Source organism: Mesoplodon mirus (assembly GCF_964341445.2).
Source record: "Mesoplodon mirus genome assembly, chromosome: 2".
In the NCBI taxonomy this organism is placed as follows: Eukaryota; Metazoa; Chordata; class Mammalia; order Artiodactyla; family Ziphiidae; genus Mesoplodon; species Mesoplodon mirus.
In genome coordinates, this window is record NC_138977.1 from 224161299 (window position 1) to 224180252 (window position 18954).

Below are 18954 nucleotides of genomic sequence, written 5' to 3' on the forward strand. Positions count from 1 at the left end.
ATCTCAAAGGTGTGTCCTGTGTGTCTGGTGAACGGCAGGACATCACAGAACATCAGGCTTTTGTAAGTGGCTGACCCCATTTTGCACTTGAACCCATACCCAGGATTCATTAAGCCTTCCCAGCATCCTGAAACTGCAAACAAGAAACATGGCAGATGGTTCCCTCAGTGGCTAGTTTCCAGGGGCTTCTAGATGACCGGCCGGCAGCCCTCGGGACCCCACAGTAGCCCTGGAAGACAATGGTGCAGCATACTGAGGGATTGTGAAGAAGGAAATCTGATAAAGGAATGTAAATCTCTTTAACCAGAGACCCCGGGCACAAAATGTTGGTGCCCTTTGGGCTTCCCTGGTGGCGCAGTGGTTGAGAGTCCGCCTGCCGGTGCAGGGGACACGGGTTCATGCCCCAGTCTGGGAGGATCCCGCATGCCACGGAGCGGCTGGGCCCGTGAGCCATGGCCGTTGAGCCTGCGCATCCGGAGCCTGTGCTCCGCAGCGGGAGAGGCCACAACAGTGAGAAGCCCACATACCCCCCCCCCCAAAAAAAATGTTGGTGCCCCCAAAGGGGGTTCACTTTCCAGAAATAATATGGAAATAGCCTGGATAAAGCATTCGACTTTGTAAAACTTGTTCTGCCTTTGCAGCTGGGCTGCAGGCAGTGAGAGGAATGCCACCCTCTTTGACTGCACTCTTCTCCACATTTGCTATCAGAAATGCCTGAGCCTCACCAAGCATTGGTTGGCCCAGGGGATAGAAAGTGAGGAAGGGATTCCTTTCTCCCAAGGAGCCAGTGTCTGGAGGCAAAAACACAGGAGAGCAGTGCGATAAGCCAAAGGCTCTGAGACACTCCTAGAGGGGCACTCCCTCGTCCTGGAAGGGCAAAAGGCTTCTCAGGGGCTGTGGCATCTGAGTGGAATTTGGAGGGACTGATAGGGTTTCAAGGTGGAATACAGCACAAACAGAATGCCAGGCGTCTGCTTATCCCTAACTATCAAAGTCAGTCCAAACTCCTCTGCTAGCCTTGAAGTCCTCCAGCGCGGGTCGCTCTCTTGCTCTGGATTCTTCAGTGACTTCCCCAGTTCAGCACCACCAAGCTCAGTACAAGTTCCTGACACACATTCCAGGCCATCTACAGTGTGCCGGCTTCTGGCCTCACCGCTCACCTCTCCCCTCTCCCCTCCCCCAAGCCCGTGCTCCTGCCTTCCGTCTGGAGGCTGTGCTCCTCCAAATACACCTTCTGAGGTTCTTCCTGCTTCCTCTCCCCCGGGAGACTGTGGGTCCGTCCTAGCCGCCATGGCAGCCCCTTTAGCACCCAGCACAGTGGGAGCTCAGGGAAGTTTGGATTGCTTGCAGAAATCTCTCCTGCGGGGATGAGCGCCCCCCAGGGGTGAGGGCACTGCCTTCCCCTTTGCTGGGGAAACAAAGAGCACCCCCTGGACCCCACACGAGTTCCTACTCGTCGGAACAACCCCTGGCAGTGACTCCTGCTTCTGTGTCCCCACAGGTGTGCTCTAAGGGCGATTTCCAGATGGACTCTTAGGCAAGTGCGAGGACCCAGACTCCTTCCTTGTTCATCTTGTCATTCATTTGTTCACGCCCCAAACACGGGTGGCATGTGTGCCGTGTCACCAGCCCTGTTCTAAGGGGTTTCCAGCCCAGGCGGGCAGTCAGAGCTGGTCACAGGCAGAGTCCAAGGAGGCAAGACCTTGACTCGGGTAGGAAGGAAGGGGCCACAAGGGCAAAGCAGCCAAGGTGGCACCAGAGCCGAGGCTAGGAAACGGGTCAAGGGAGGGCATGTGGCCGTCTGTGTGCGTGGCTGTGTACGTGCCTGCATGTGTGCCTTTTCAGGTGAATGTACATGTGTGTGCCTAAGGGTGTACACGTATGTATGTGTATACATGTGTGAGTGTATCCAAGTGTGTATATGTGTATGAGCAGAGCATGTGTGTGTTTATATACATCTGTGTATATATATACATGTGTGCATGTGTGTATATGTGTGAGTGCATATATAGGTGTGTGTGCTTTGCATGTGTACATGGATGTGTGTACAGGTGTTTATATGTGTATGGGCACATCAGCATGCATGAGTGTATTCATCCTGTGTATGTATGCATGTATGCATGTGTGTGCGTGTAAACTGAAGGGCGTATTAGGCAGAGGGGATGGCATCTGGCGAGGGGCCATAAGGACGGGAACGAACAGCTGTGAGCTGGTCGTTTTCGGGGGCATCCTGGGTTAGGGAATAGTGTGAGGTTTGGGAGAAGATGCTGGGCAATCTCCGAGTTCCTTTGTTCCTTGGAAATGACCTGAGGAGCCAGGACCGAACCTCCGGGCCCTGGGGAGTCGCTGAAGCTGTAATTAAGAGAGTGACATGGCCAGAGCAGGTCTGACACCAACTCCAAGCCCCGCATTTGAGGGCTGCTCCAAGAGCTGGCCACAGGGCAAGACCCAGAAGACTGGTATCCTCCTCCAATTAGGGACGACTTTGACTGAGAAGTTGGAAGGAGACAAAGAAGGCAGGCTTGTTGTGCCTTAACTCTTGGTTCATTCTTCCTGCTCTTCCATGCCCATGACCTTGTACTACACAGTGAACTATCTGAGTCACTAGCCAATGCCCTGCTCTGTGGAGTGGGGCCTGGGGGTTCCCACAGCAGTGGAGCCTCTGAGCTGGGGCGACTCTCGTGCGGGGGGAAGGATGGCCTCCCACGGAGACCTTGGCACATCTGGATTGCACTAGGGAACCCACTACAGGGCTCTTTAAAAAATAAGGGCCTGGATTTTGAACAAACTCTTTTTGTGGGAATAACTTTTATGTTCCCGAGTATTTGTGGGTTCAGTTTTGCACACAGTTAGTTGTACTTACAAATGCCTCCTTGAGGGCACAATTAGTCACTGGCAACTCATTCTAAAGGTGCCAGAGGCTAATTGTACCCCCAAGTGAGAAGTTTCAGGTGTAATTAATTATTCTTTAATTATTAAATTTATTATTCACTGGTTGGTTGCACAGAGTTGTGCTCGGGTGAACTTGCTGGCACGAGGACGGCTGGAATGAAGGGGTCTGTGCCACCCTCTGTGCAAACCTCTGCCAATAAAGGAGCTGTGGGAAAGAAAGACAGGCCTTTCTGGCTGCCTGGCTCAGCGTGGGAAATTCCTCAAGTGACAGTCAAGAGCCTGCTGTGTTAGGCGGATAGCGGGAGGGCTGGCCAGAAAGCCCGTGGCCTTGGGCCCCCTTGGTCAGGCAGAGGAAAGGGCTGAGGTCTCAGGTCGTCCAAGCTGGCCCTGCAGCCATGTGACCTGGCAGATGACAACTCCTCTCTGAGCCTCGCCTGCAGAGCAGGCTGCCAGTGCTGACCAGGGTGCCCTGCCGCGCAGAGGGAGGAGCTGGGGCCACATGCAGGGACGCTCAGCAGCTTCCCTGAGGGGCTCAGGACTGTGGGGTGATCACAGGATCCCTGGGGGGTGCAGGACTGTGGGGTGACCACAGGAAGGTCCTCGGGAGCCTGATTTTCCAGTTTTGAAACCCGGATATAAACATTAGCCATGTAACCTTGGACAGGCTGTGTCATCCCCCTGAGCCTCACTTTTCTCATCTGTAAAATGGGAATTCATAATAGCAACCTACTTCTTGGGATTGGGAGGACTGAGTGAGTTAGCACATGTAAAGCATTTACATTGCCCTTCTGAACGTAAATTGGTTCAGCCACTATGGAAAACAATACGGAGGTTCTTCAAAAAACCAGAAACAGAGTTGCCATATGATCCAGCAATCACACTCCTGGGCGTATACCCAGACAAAACTATAACTCGAAAAGATACATGCACCCCTATGTTCACAGCAGCACTATTTGCAATAGCCAAGATCTGGAAACAACCTAAATGTCCATCGACAGATGAATGGATAAAGAAGATGTGGTACATATATACAATGGAATACTTCTTGGCCATAAAAAAGAATGAAATAATGCCATTTGCAGCAACCTGGATGGGCCTAGAGATTATCGTACTGAGTGAAGTAAGTCAGAAAGAGAAAGACAAATACCATATGATATCACTTATATGTGGAATCTAAAATATGACACAAATGAACTTATCTATGAAACAGAAACAGACTCCCAGACATAGAGCACAGACTTGCGGTTGCCGGGGGTGAGGGGTGGGGGAGGGATGGACTGGGAGTTCGGGATGAGCAGATGCAAACTAGTGTATACAGGATGGATAGACAACAAGGTCCTACCGCATAGCACAGGGAACTATATTCAGTATCCTGTGATAAACCATAATGGAAAAGAATATATAGGTATAACTGAGTCACTTTGCTATACAGCAGAAATTAAACACAACATTGTTAAAAAAAAAAAAAGAACAGTGCTCCTCCATCGTAAACATTATGATTATTTACTATTATTACTATTATTTCTTTTGTTCCCTCCATGGCCATAAACCTGTTTCCAAAGGAAAAGCCATTGCACAAATGGTAACCCACGAACTTTGCTTCAAATGCTATTTATGCTACTTCTGGACTCAGGGAGAAAATCCATCTTTTTGTAGCCAAGACAGCAGGAGTCTCATTAAAATGTTCGAAGTGGTTATTTATGTCTGTGTGATGAGATTATGGGTGGTCATTTTCTTCTTTGTCTTTTTCACATTTTTTAGTTTTCCTTTGTTTTTACTTTAAAAATGCAATGTTAAAACAAAGACAGGGGCTTCCCTGGTGGCACAGTGGCTGAGAGTCCGCCTGCTGATGTAGGGGACACGGGTTCGTGCCCTGGTCCGGGAAGATCCCACATGCCGCGGAGCCGCTGGGCCCGTGAGCCATGGCCGCTGAGCCTGCGCGTCCGGAGCCTGTGCTCCGCAACGGGAGAGGCCACGACAGTGAGAGGCCCGCATACCGCAGAAAAAACAAAAACAAAGACAAGAAAATAATGTGTATTCTGAGTATTTATGTGTATTCTTCTGCAAACTGATCTGCATGTCCAGACCTTAGGTGTCCTTCAGACTGTGATCCTGCTGTGCAGGTCACTTGTCCTAGCCCCCTCCCTTAACTCACTGTGCCCACCCTCCGGTGATGAATGGTCATCTCTCCCCGGCTCCGCCATGTTCTCTGCCCTCCTGGATGACACGCACACACCCTGCCTCCTGGTTTGCTCTGGCCTGTCAGTGCCTGTGCTGTGAACTGCCAGGGACCAGGGTCTCCCTCTGCATCCACCAGACCCCCCCACCCACAGGGCCCAGCCAGGATCTCAGCCCACCACTCCCTGAACCTGAGAGCTGGGAGGCCCTTCGTTTAATTTTATATTTCATTAGGACACAGATTCGGAGAAGCAGCTCCCCAGCACTTTTCCCCCTCTTCCCCTCCCCAGAGGTAACCATGGCCATGAATTTGGCATGCATCTTTCCCATTCCGTTTTAGTGATTTTACTACATATGTACGCATTTATCAACAATTTACAGTGTTTTGTGTGTTTTGAAACTGTACATCAATGATATCATGCTGCAACATGGTTTTTTCAATCAGCTGTCTGTCTTTCAGCTCTGTCCACAGTGATGCCTGTGGATCCAGGGCTGCAGATGGACCAGGTGACTGAGGCCCTGGGGTCCCTGCAGCCTAAGACGGCAGTGAAAGAGCCCTGGAGCCAAGGGACTGTCCTCACTGACCGCCTCTATGTTATACCAGGCATCTCTAGTTGCAAACAACAGAAGCCGACACCCAGCTAACTTAAGTAGAAAATGAACTTATTGACAGGCTCTCAGGTAGCATAAATTATTGAAGGGAGGCTAGAAAACCAGGTTTAAGAACAGACACAAACAGACAGTAATGGCAGTTCCAGGAATCTGGGGAGCAGGCAGGAACTAACCCATAATCTTGTCATGAAGCCACTGGAATGAAAGCCCTCTAACTGACCTTTTTTGTTCTTTGTCATTTCACTCAAGATTCAAGGTCCCTGAGAGAAAACTTCACTCAAAGTGGCTTAAGCAAAGACCGACTATACGGCTCACGTAACTAAAAAGTCTCATGTTCAGAAGTAGGGTTGGCCTCAGGTATAGCTTGATTCAGGGCCCCAACTGATATCACCAGGACTCTGTCTCTCCCATCTCTCACTTGGGCATTCCCTGTGGTTCTTGGTTGTTCTCCCTTGTGCTGGCTTGAGGGCTCCCACAGCTCCAGTCTTTCATTCTCTCAACGTTCACAATGGAGAGGAAAAGTGTCAGCTTCTGTACCAGTCTTTTGAGGAAAAGACTCACATCGTGGCCCTGGCCCTGAGGAGGTCATGTGTCCATTCTGAGTCAATCACCGTGGCCAGAGGAATGCAGTTGTCTTGTTGGCTAACACCTGGTCACATGCTCGCCCCAAGGAGTCCCAACTGAGGCTCAGAGCCCACAGCTTCTCAAAGGGAAATTGGCCATCTTACCCAACTTAGGGGAAATAGATGCCCAGTTGGCAAAACAAAACAAAACAAAAACAATAAATGCCCACTCTGACAAGCAAACATAAATAAACAAGAGAAGAGGTATGAATAAAATAAAACAGGGCAGCAGGCTGGCCACCAGAGGACTCACCAAAATCCCTGCTGGGAACAGGGAGGACCCGAGAAGCAAGTCTTGATAGACTACGTGATGGGCTGAATGAACAGCTTTCTGAACACCCAGGTGACAGTTCCCACAGTTCGCTGGCACCCCAGCAACGTAGGGGGTCAGGCGGTTAAGTGCTGTCACGTGCTTCCCTCCATCTCCCTTCCCTCCGATTACTTCAAATGATGAACTTCAACCACATGCTACATTTTCTTGGGATCATCTCCTCAAATGAATTATATGAATAATAAAGTTTCAATATTTTTCATTCAGCAATTAATCTTGGTGAGCACGAAACTTCATTTAAAGTGCTGGTACCGTGGTTGCTGGAATCCATTCATCAGAGTGGTGGAGGAGCCAGCCAGGCGCAGGACCAGCCTGGGCAATGAAATATGGGCATTTCTCAAAAACTGGGGTGTCCTTGCCAGTTGTGTGATGCATCACATTTGAGGCACAGCTGTCCCCAGACAGTGGAGCCTGCCCGGCCTGCAGGGCCTTTCATTTCCAATACATGGGAAAACCTCCGATTGGACTTAACATTTACGAGTGGTGTCCATGAGAGGAAAAAGATGATCAAAAAAATAGTTCATAAACCCAAACCAGTCATTATTAGAGTAGCAAAAACAGTGCTTATGCACAGAATAGTTTATGTTAAATTAAAAACCATAACTTATCTCCGAGACACTCCATTTAGTACATCTGAGGTTAAATATGGTTCATAGCAGCTCTTTCAATTAAATTGTTCTTCCTTTGCTCTAGTAAAGTATATTAAACATAATTTCCTGAAAAGTAACAGAGATCATTACTCTGTTTGCAAATTGATACCATGTTATTAAAAATAGGAAGTATTTGCAGGGATATTTCAGATCTCTGTGTTTGTACAGAAAATCCAATACTGGCCGTGAGGATACATCTGAAATCCGGAATTCTGGTTTCTTGATCAAGGAGGCGGGGAGGCCGGTGTTGGGGGATGGGAGGGGCTGTGGAAACATCAGGACAAGTGGGCTGGGCACGATGGGAGTCCCCGGGCTAGTCCTGGGGACCCAGGGGAGAAGTTTCCCAGAGTCCTGCATCTTTCCATTCTGTACCCCAATGTCCTCATAACTGGAGAGCTTCAGCCTGTTAAGCTTCAGGTTGATTCTGAGTTGTTTATTCATGTTTGACTTTATGGGTTGCCATTCCTCTCACATAAATGAACTTGATGGCCTTAGCTGGCCTTTATCTTCGCCCAGCCTACTGGAAAGGCCTGTAACACTTACAGGCAGTAATGCTTCTACCTCTGCTCCCTGAGTCACTGTCACAGAGTTATCTTAAGTTCATAAATGAAGCCCCTAAACAGCTTTTCTAAGGTTTGATGTGGCTCAAGGGGAGCACTGGGTTCGTAAGACTGTCGCATGGGCCCCAGGCTGGACTGCCATCCTCCAGTGCCTTGGCAAGGGGAGGACCGGAAGCAAATTATCTGGTAGCAAAGCCCAGGCTCAAGTCCTCTGTAAGAGGACAGAGTCTCTGGGAGCCTGATGGGGCGTTATGTCAAAGCCATCTGTCCGTGGAGGCAGGGTGTGATGTCAGGCCTGTCATGGGGATGCATCATGCCACCCCCCAGGAGACTGCCCGGGGACTGCGAGAGGATCGCACACATGGAGCCGCCGGGAGCCCTGCTCTGTCTGGGGTGTAGACTTACTACTCGCTGCTCTGGCCACAGTCCAGCCGTTTGTGCAGGACTGCAGCATTCCAGGTCCAACCGAGAATGTGCAAGAAAGATCATCGCGTGTGAGGGCTCTTCGGAGCCTAACCCACCCCTAGGAAACGTCTCTCCTGTCCCCTCACGTCACTGCCCCGGCTTTTGCTCAAAGGTCCAGGGACCGCAGTGCAGGGACGGTGGAGGAGCCCTGGAGTCACGGTCACCTGCCTGTCCCACCAAGCACGCAGCTCCTGCCAGCTCTGTTCCAGGCCCCTCCAGGTCCGACTTTGACCTGGGCGGCCATCTTGTGTGTGTGCGACTAGGACAAACCAGCAAAAGCTGCCAACACTCTTGTTCTGTAAGGCAAACTCAAGAAGGGAAGTTGCGGGACTGGTGGGCAGGCACATTTGAAAGTGTAAAAGGGACTTCCCTGGTGGCACAGTGGTTAAGAATCCGCCTGCCAATGCAGGGGACATGGGTTCGATCCCTGGTTTGGAAAGATCCCACGTGCCGCGGAGCAACTAAGCCCATACGCCACAACTACTGAAGCCCGTGTGCCTAGAGCCTGTGCTCCGCAACAAGAGAAGCCACCGCAATGAGAAGGCTGCGCACCACAATAAAGAGTAGCCCCGGCTCGCCGCAACTAGAGAAGGCCCACGCACAGCAACGAAGACCCAATGCAGCCAAAAAGAAAAAAAAAAGAAAAGGAAAGTGTAAAAGATGCCTCTAAACCATCCTCCAAAAGGACAGGCTCAATCTGCACTCTGACAGCACGTGACGGTACCATCTCCCCAAACTCTTGCCAATGACTGACGTTACTGAACTGAAAATTCGGGCTAATCTGGCGAGTGAAAAGGTGTTTTATGGTTGCTTTAACGTGCTGTTTCCCGATTACCAGTGAGGTACGCAACTTTCCTTAATGCATGCTGGCTGTTTGCATTTCTTCTACGAATTGCCTCTTTGTATCCTTTGCCCATTTTCTATTGGGTTGTTTGTCTTTTTATTATTAAGTTGAAGCATTTCTTCATATAATCTGATTATTAATACTTTTCTGTATATGTTGCAAATATTTTCTCCCTGTCGACTTGTCTTTTAACTTATTTTATGGTTTCTTTTTTTCTACAGAAATACTCTCTTTTTTCCTCCAGAGAAATACTCATTTGAGTATAAGAAGCCAAGACAGAATGCCCATTGCAGCACTGTTTTTAATAGTGAGATGTTGGAAAAAAACCCGTATGTCCATCAAGAAGGGACTAGTTAAACCACAACACATCCATACTAAGTACTGGACAACTAAGCTGCAGAAAAAAGACAAATGAGGCCAATATGTGCATACTGATTTAGAACATTCTGTAAAGCACGTTGCAGAAGAATGTGTATGGGGCATGATACCATTTAAATTAATTAAATCCTAGCAGATAAAAAACCCTCAACTACATATTTCTTTATATGACATTTTTATATGCATATATCCATAAATGTATACAGATAGATCTGGAAGGATCCACGCTACACAAATGCCAGCAGTAACTTTGGGCAGGAGGCTTTGGAACTGAAGGCGATGTCCTCAAGGGACGTGATTTGAATTTTTTGTATTATTTATTATTATGATGATTTGTATTATTTTGTCCGTATTATTTGAATGTGTCATAATGAGACCATGTTATGGAGTGAATGTGTGCATCTCTCCAAAATTCATATGTTGAAACCCAACCCCCAATGTGATGATGGTATGAGAAGGTAGAGACTTTGGGAGGTGATTAAGTCATGAGGGTGGAGCCCTCACGAATGGCATTAGTGCCCTTATAAGAAGAGAGCTCAGGACTTCCCTGGTGGCGCAGTGTTTAAGAATCCGCCTGCCAATGCAAGGGAGATGGGTTCGATTCCTGGTCCAGGGAGATCCCACATGCTACGGAGCAACTAAGGCCGTGCACCACAACTACTGAGCCTGTGCTCTAGAGCCCTCGAGCCACAACTACTGAGCCCACGCACCACAACTACTGAGCCCGTGTGCTGTAACTATGGAAGCCTGCGCGCCTAGAGCCCGTGCACCGCAACAAAGAGTAGCCCCCGCTGCAACTAGAGAAAGCCTGCGCGCAGCAACAAGGCCCAACACAGCCAAAACTAAATAAAATTTAAAAAAATAATAAAAAAAGAAGAGAGTTCGTTTTCGCTCTGTTTTTTCCACCCTGTGAGAATACAACAAGAAGTTGGCATCTGAGACCCGGAAGAGGGCTCTCAGGGGAACTGGACCATAAGGGCATCTTAGTATTGGACCGCTAGCTTCTGGATTTGTGAGCAATACGTTTCTGTTGTTTACAGGCCACCCAGTCTATGGTACGTTGTTATAGCCCGAGCTGATGGAGACAGACTGTATTCCTCTTTTATATGCGTTATTGAAAAAGAAAAGCTGTGAGATTGGCGAGGAGGCTGGACACAGCCTCATTCATCTTCGTGAATCCACAGAGGCAACCCAGAGCCGTGGGAAGGTGGATGAGAGGAAGCGGGAAGTGGTGGGATGTGTGGGGTGTCTCCCGTGTGTCAGGCTCCATGTTAGGACCTGTCTTCGTGTGGGCATTTCACTCAGAATCCTCAGCGCTGGCTTCAAGTGCTGACTGTGTCATTTACTCCCTGTGTGGCTCTGGGTGAGACATGTAACCACTTGGCCTGTTTGGGCCTCAGGTTCTTCATCTGTAAAATGGGAACGCCATCACCTGCAGTAACTGTGCTAGGCAGGGTGCAAGGTGCGAACAGACCAGAACAGCCTCAAGGAAGAGAGAACGCTTGGAAGGGCTACAGGAATCAAGGAGGCTAGCAGTGTTCTCTGACCTTGGGCGCGCAGAGCAAGTGTTCCATGACTATGTCTTGAAGACACTGTCTTCAGTAAGTTGTTGGTTATTCTCAGTGGGGGACGGAGCCTCCCCTGGCAAAGGCCTGGAGGTTTCCCAGGGCTTGCCCACCTGAGCCTTTGAACCTTCGATCCATAAGAAGCCTTGGGACAAGAGGAATAGAGTTGGTGGCATCCCTGGCATGGCATTTGTAGAGTTAAATCCACAAAGGGCAACAAGGGAGACTCCAAAAGGAGAAGACCCTGGTGGACAGAGGGGTGGGAATTAAGATGAGATGGGCCATCTATTAGGGGCGCACCTTCCCTTCTGAGACCACCTCTGAGGTGATTTGTCATCGTCAAGGCTGATGAGAAAGACCTGCAAAGATCAATTCCTCTGTGCAAGATAAATAGTTTTAAATAATTGTATATATGTAAGAGGTCTGCCCTCTTATAATTGAAGAGAACAGAGGGAGTCAAGAACATTCCAGGGAGAATGTCTCTGCTCCATGGCATGGTCTGTGGCATCATACAGACTGGTTAACAGTTGGCAAAAAGCCAAGGAGCTTAATCTATCTCCAAAGTTTATTATGAATATCCCCTGGAGCTAATGGATCATTCTTAGCAAGAACATCATCCTGGTTATTTCCTCAGTTTTATCAGTTGATCTATAACTTTGAATCCTGGTCCTACTGAGAGCAGCAAGGGATATTAGAAACCAGCAAATCCAGCAGAATTCTTTTATTTCCGTAAAGATCAAGTGAGACTGTTTTTGTTAACTTGGGAGCAGGATTCCACCTGCTCAGACCCCACTTCCCTGACCCCATAGTGGGCACACAGTGGCCCCTAAGGCACCTCCTTGAAACCCAAGAGCTCTCGAGAATACAGAAACTACTGGTCTCACCAAACTCCCCCATTTTTCAGATGAGGAAACTGAGGCCCAGAGAGAGGAAGTGACTTGACCACAGTCACACTGCAGGTAAATGTGGTGGACATGGTTGGTTGCTCACTCCGTAGCCATTGCCCAACTCTCTTTTTTCTGCTTGACGAGGCCATTTCACATTGTAAGGGTTAAAAATGCTGGATTACTCACTTTTCTAATCTCTCCTCCAGCTAGAGTATTGGCATTGACTCAATTCTGCCCAATTCTGGGAAGGGTTTACCTCCCTGGCAAAAAGAGGCAAGCAAGGAGAAATTGTCTTTCTTCTTTTTTTTTTTTCTTCTTTTTTTTTTTTTTGCGGTACATGGGCCTCTCGCTGTTGTGGCCTCTCCCGTTGCGGAGCACAGGCTCCGGACGCACAGGCTCAGCGGCCATGGCTCACAGGCCCAGCCGCTCTGCGGCATGTGGGATCTTCCCGGACCGGGGCACGAACCCATGTCCCCTGCATCGGCAGGTGGACTCCCAACCACTGTGCCACCAGGGAAGCCCCTGTCTTTCTTCTTGACTTTGACTTTCAGTGTGGTTGTAGTGAGGATGTAATGACTGGAGCTGCAGCAGCTATCTTGCAACCATGCAAGTAAAGCTTGAGGAAGACCATTGTGTTAGCTGGGATCCAGCCAGGAAACATGAGTCACTCTAAGTTATTAAAAGAGAGGAAACCAATGCAAGTATTGTTTACATAGATGATGGGAGCGCTGACAAGCCAAAGGGAATGATGTGGCACCCGGCCCTCACCCCCCTGCTCCAGAAGGTAGGGATCATGGGACACTGTTAACACTCCTAGGACCGGAGGGACAGAGGGGTAAGGGGTGTTATGAGAGCCCAGAAGTGACCTAGAACCATGGCAAGAGCCTCCTGGAAGGAGCTGGCGGTGGGGAGGCAGAGGGGGAAGTTGTCTGGTGGGAGCTTAAGCCACAACAGAGACTCCATCAGTGTCAGGGGCGCCCTGGGACACATACACACACACACACACACACACAGAAATGCCCCACTCTCTCCCTCCACCTGCCCTCCAGTGCTCCGTCAGTGCCTCCCGCTGCCCAAGCTGCCCCAGAATCCTGGGAAGTATAGTTCCCCGAAATGCAAGCAGTGCAGGTAATGGGAGCAGACGGCAGTGACCCTATCACCACTGAGGACAGCAGGCCAGAAGATGGTGCCTTTGATGACCTCATTGAGCCATGGACCTGTCTGCACTTCACCTGCTGCTGAATTTCTTATCCTTAAAGTCACTTGGACTTGGACAGATCTGATTCTTGCAACTGAAGCAGCCTCACTGCTGCGGCTGAACCTGAGCCTGAACCCGTGTCTTCCAACTCGCAGTCCGAAGTCCAGACTCTACCCTCGGAAGACAACAACAGAGGCCAGAGACCTGAATCTGCTGTTCACGTGTAGGTGTAGGTGTCCACAGCTCTGGCAGAGCAGAGAAAGTGGGAATGTCACAGCGGAACTCTGGTCTTGATTCAGCAGCAGGGCCACATGCCCCTGTTCTTGAAGAGAAACCTGCTCTGAGTAACCCACAGCAGACAGAAAAAGCAAGGGGAAGGGAGCTTGGTGGCCCCAAATAGAACCACTGATAGAAGGTGCCCATGGGGCTAAATCTCAGGTTTTTCTTGGGGCCAATTTGTGAAAACAGGAAGGACATCAACTGGATGATTTTGGGCCAGGAGTTTTCATACTTTGCTGCGACACAGTATCAGACGAGACTTTGTTTGGAAGCTCAAAGTGGGGTTGGGAGCCCCAAGTAACCCCTCTCCATCCTACACTACAGCCCTGCTGGTCTTCCCAGTGCTCTGGGGACAGTTTGAAAACAACTAATCTAGTCCACCCTGGTCCACTTACAGCCAAGGACACCGAGGCATAGCCTCTTCTTAGCTGGCTGCAGGGACAGCAAGCCTACTCAGCCCCCAGCAGCCTACATGGTGGGGGACTGGTTTATTGGGTCATCTTATAAACTTGGCATGGGCAGGACAGAGTGGGTCTCAGGGGTGTCTGGATCAGGGCATCCTTGGGTTGCCACCAGGCCTCTCTTTCTTTCTCTCCTCCCCACAGCCCACCTGTATCTGTTGGCCTGCATGGTGGCTCTGTCAAATCTTATCGTATTCTCTCTCATGGTCAAGAACGTGGCTGCGGTTTTCTCCAGGCTGGCTTCTCCACCTTAGTCAAAGGTCAGAATTCCAAATGCTTCTTTCTCAGTTCCAGAATGGAGACTCTTGGGGACACCCTTGGATCCTATGCCCATGGCTGGTACCACTCGAAGCATCCGGGGACTGGGTCTGATGGCCCAGCCTTAGTCATAAACTCAGTTCAGGTCCTGGGGGTTGATACCAGAACATCTGCAGGCAGCACAGTGATGACCCCTGGGAAAGCATGAAGAATGGGACAGGCCCCCCAGTCCCCCTGTCCTAGGGTCCGTGATGCAGGGAGAGGAGTCAGCTTCAGAAGGCCTGGCCGGGGACCCCACTGGACCATGCGCTGCCCTTTGGTCTTGGCAGTCCTGTAATCTCTCTGCCTCTTGGTGTCCCCAGCTACAAAACAAGGAGACCACTTCCCATCACACAGACTTCCTGTGATCATCAAGCAAGATAAGAAGTTAAGAAATGCTGAATAACTAAACCAGGGAATTCCCTGGCGGTCCAGCGGTTAAGGCTCCGAGCTTCCACTGCATGGGGCATGGGTTTGATCCCTGGTCGGGGAACTAAGATCCTGCATGGGGACTTCCTTGGTGGTGCAGTGGTTAAGAATCCGCCTGCTAATGCCGGGGAACGTGTTGGATCCCTGGTCCGGGAAGATCCCACATGCCGCGGAGCAACGAAGCCCGTGCGCCACGACTACTGAGCCTGCACTCTAAAGCCTGTGAGCCACAACTACTCAGCATGCGTGCCACAACTACTGAAGCCCTTGCTCCCCAACAAGAGAAGCCACTGCAATGAGAAGCCTGAGCACTGCAATGAAGAGTAGTCCCCACTTGCCGCAACTAGAGAAAGCCCACGCACAGCGAAGACCCAACACAGCCAAAGAAAAAATAATGATCCTGCATCCCACACGCCACTTGGTGTGGCCAAACACACACACACACACACACACACACACACACACACACAAACCCTAAACCACAAGGAAGAGCACCTACAGCTATTGGTTGGGTTTTGGAACGGAGCCCCCTGACACCCAGTTTCATGACCTGGCCTTTCTACCAGGTCCCTGGATTCCCTTGCTGGTTCCTTCCAGAGCTCCTTAGGGCATGGGTTGGGGAAGAGTGCCCAGCTCAGCCCGGTCCCCTCTAGGTGAGCCTCTGACTCAGGACCCCAGTTGACAGGCCTCCTGGAGGCACCTCTTCCTTGGGACTCAAGTGCTGGTTCCAAGCATCTTTATTTCTGGGGGCTGTGATTCTTATTTGGTTAAATAACACATTTTTAAAAATTGTTGTGATTCCATACTGAAGCTTCCCATATGGTTAATTGGAAGTGTTCTCACTAATATTGCAGGCTGTAAAAACTAATGAGGTAAATGGAAAATTTATCAAGTGCCACAGTTAGAAATTAACTTATTGCCTGATGCCACGCTCATGACTAATGAAGTGAGAAGAGTGCTTCATTTAAAGCGAGAATGGAGCCCTTGATGTTGGTGAAAATCCTTCTATTTGCCCCTCTCCATCTCTCTCTCCACCTCTCCTACGTCATACATCAGATGAATATAACAAATGACCAGGCTAAGTCTACATAATTTGAACACAGTATATGCCTTCAATTATGTACTATATCACCAATAATAACCATCGTTAGCATTTATTGATGCTCGATGCCTGGTACTTTGTAAACATTATCTCATGCGTTTCTCACATCAGGGCTGTAAGGGAGGTACTAGGATTACCCATAATTCACAGACGAGGAAACTGAGGCTCAGAGACATGAGGTCGCACAGTCTTAAGTGGTGAAGCTTCAAAACCAGGTCTGATTCCAATACCCATGTGCATGCCCGTCAGTGATTCATTCATTCATTCATCCATTCAATCAATCAAAATGACAAAGGGGCACGGAGAGCCTATGAAGTGCCAGATACCACACTTTCTTGGAGACGCTAGGATGGAACAGGACAGGGATGAAGGATCCGGATGTAAATCTGGACCCCTCTGCCACTTGCTAGCTGGGGGAGGGCACTGGACCTTCCAGCTGGCTCTCCAGATTTACTCCATCCTTCTGCACTCAGCTCCGTGCCCTCGGAGTCCACATTCATGGGCTCCCTTGCCCTCTGGCTTCTGATGGACTTTAGCTTATGGGAGACACTGACCAGAGATGACATGGGAGGAGAGTCAGGGGGGTGGGTGTTTCCTCAGCTCCCTCCTCACCGGTTGCCAGGGGCTGGCGTTGCATCTTCCCGCACCTCCTACCCCTCTGAAGACAGAAGTTCCTTTCCAGAGGCTCTTGAATATACATTCTCTCTGTGGATCCCCATGGCCCTCACCCCTTGCTCCTTCAGGCCCAGTGGTGTCAGGGCTCCCTGCTGTCAATAGCCTGAGAGACGGTTTCCTTAAATCTTGCCTCCACTTTTGTGAATTGCTCCTTTAATAAACTCCCCTGAAATGACCACTTTTTTTTTTTTTGGCTGCACCACACGGCTCATGAGATCTTATTTCCCTGACCATGGATTGAAGCTGGGCCCTTGGCAATGAAAGCAAGGAGTCCTAACCACTGGACTGCCAGGTAATTCCCTTAAATGACCACTTTAAGTGGTATCTCTTCCCAGCCACAATGTGACACAATGATTTCACTCAAGCTATTGGCTTGAGCCTCAGTTCCCTCACCTGTAAATTGGGGTAATAAGACGCAGGAACTAATATGTGACAAGTGCTCAGCACGATGCTCAGGAGATAGCAGATACTCAAGAGATGCCAGCTTTTCTTATTGTTAAGACAGGATCCTGCCTTTAAGAGAAAACTGCACTGATTCTCAAACTTCAGCTTCCTATGAAATCCCGTCACTGGTTAAAGGTGTACAGTCTGGACGCAGCCCATGGGCCCAGGATGAGCTCTGCAGGTGACTGGCGAGACCCTTGTGGATGTACTGCTCCGGTGGGAGGGCCGCACTCAGGGAAGAAGCCCGGAGCAGGGTCTTCGTCGGACTGAAGGCTGGTCTGGGAGGCTTTCTGGAGGAGCTGCGCTGAACTGAGACCTACACGGAAGCTGGTGGAGCAGGGCTGCTCCAGGTCTAGGACATGCCCGGAGGTGACAGGCAGGGGTGGCAGGAGGTGGTGAGAGATGGAGCTGTGGCTGGCCATCCACTTCGGCTCAGACATCATCTCTCAGTGAGCGGAGTCCCTGCGGGGTTTCCTCTGGAGAAGTGACCCAATGCGGGAGACCAGGAAGGTGCTTCTCCGAGTGTATGTCACCTGCCTTATTAAAAATGGCAGACTCCTGATGCGGTCGGTGGCAGGCAGCGATCTGAACTTTGCCCAGAATTGAGGTCGTTCTGGCCCACATTCGAATTCCACGTCCCCAGCACATCCCATGTCCTTCCTGATCCTGACTCCACTGGAGAACTGCTTGCTCCTCTTCCCTTTTCTTCTCTGCAGCTCATTCCCTTCTCTCACCTTCTCTTTCTCCTTCTGCATCAGCCTTCCTCCATTCTGCTTGCTGCCATCACCCCCGCTGTTCGGGGCCCTTTGCATGACCGCCTGCATCTAGGACAGTCAGTGGACCCCTCGGGCCACTAAATACCAAACTACACCCTCTGCTCTCAAATCTCCACGAGTCACGGCGTTTCTCTGACCTTGGCCCTGTCCCAGAGAACGAACGTATCAAGGGCCGATGACCAGAGTCACCATTAAAAGGGTCCTGCCAGTCACATCACACCCCAACTCTCTGCTCTTACCTGTGCCTGTCGTGAGCTCATGGTAGGAAGGGTGAGAAGCAGACTTACAGGCCTTGAGATGCCATCTCCCCTGCAGGCTCCCGGGGCACAGGCTGTGTCTGTGTCCTCGGATGTCTGGGTACGGTGTCCGGCTCGTTTGGTGCTTCTTCCATGTCCGCTGAGGAAGTGAAAGCAAATGGAGCGATCGTTTTCAATTCAGTGAGGATGTACTGCATCCTGCGCATGAGCTAGGAACTCTGTAAAAGAGAGTGAGACCTGGCCCCTGACCTTAGGGAGCTAACAGCTTTGTGGTGGAGAGAAACCATCACACATCAATCCACCACTGTGTCCACGTGCGCAGACACTGACGCTCTCGGTCCCTGTCCATCCCTGAAGGCTTGGCTGCCATCGCCTCCTCCCTGGACCACTCAGAGCGGGTCTCCGTGCTGCTGGCTCCTCTCCTCTCGAGTCCCCCAGCCTCCTGGCCAGAGAAGAGTCCTCCTGGATGATGTGCAGTTCACAGCATGGCCCCCTCAAGTTTCGTGTTGCCCATTATTTGTGATAAACTGCAAACTGCCCACTTACACTGGCATTCGAGGCCCTTTTTTTGGGGGGAGCTGTGCCTCGTGGCTTGTGGGATCTTTGTTCCCCTACCAGGGATCAAACCCGGGCAGTGAAAGTGTGAAGTCCTAACCATTGGACTGCCAGGGAACTCCTTCAAGGCCCTTCTTACTTGTCCAGCTTTCCTTTCCAGTCCATCCTGCATCCCTTCCTCAACACAGCCAAACAGGGTTGCTCCTCATTTTTAGAATTCCGATGTTCATTCCCACTCTCAACACTTTGCTCAGTGTTTCTTCTGCCCGGAGCATCATTTCTCCATTCTCTCCCTCCATCAGGATTTCCTCCCCACTCTTTAGGCCCCACTGCACATCCTACTTTCTCCAGGAAAACTCCTGATTAAGCATATTAGGAAGGACCTCTTCTACTTAAAAAATTTTAGAACTTCCCTGGTGGCACAGTGGTTAAGAATCCACCTATTAATACAGGGGCCACGGGTTCGATCCCTGGTCCGGGATGATCCCACATGCCA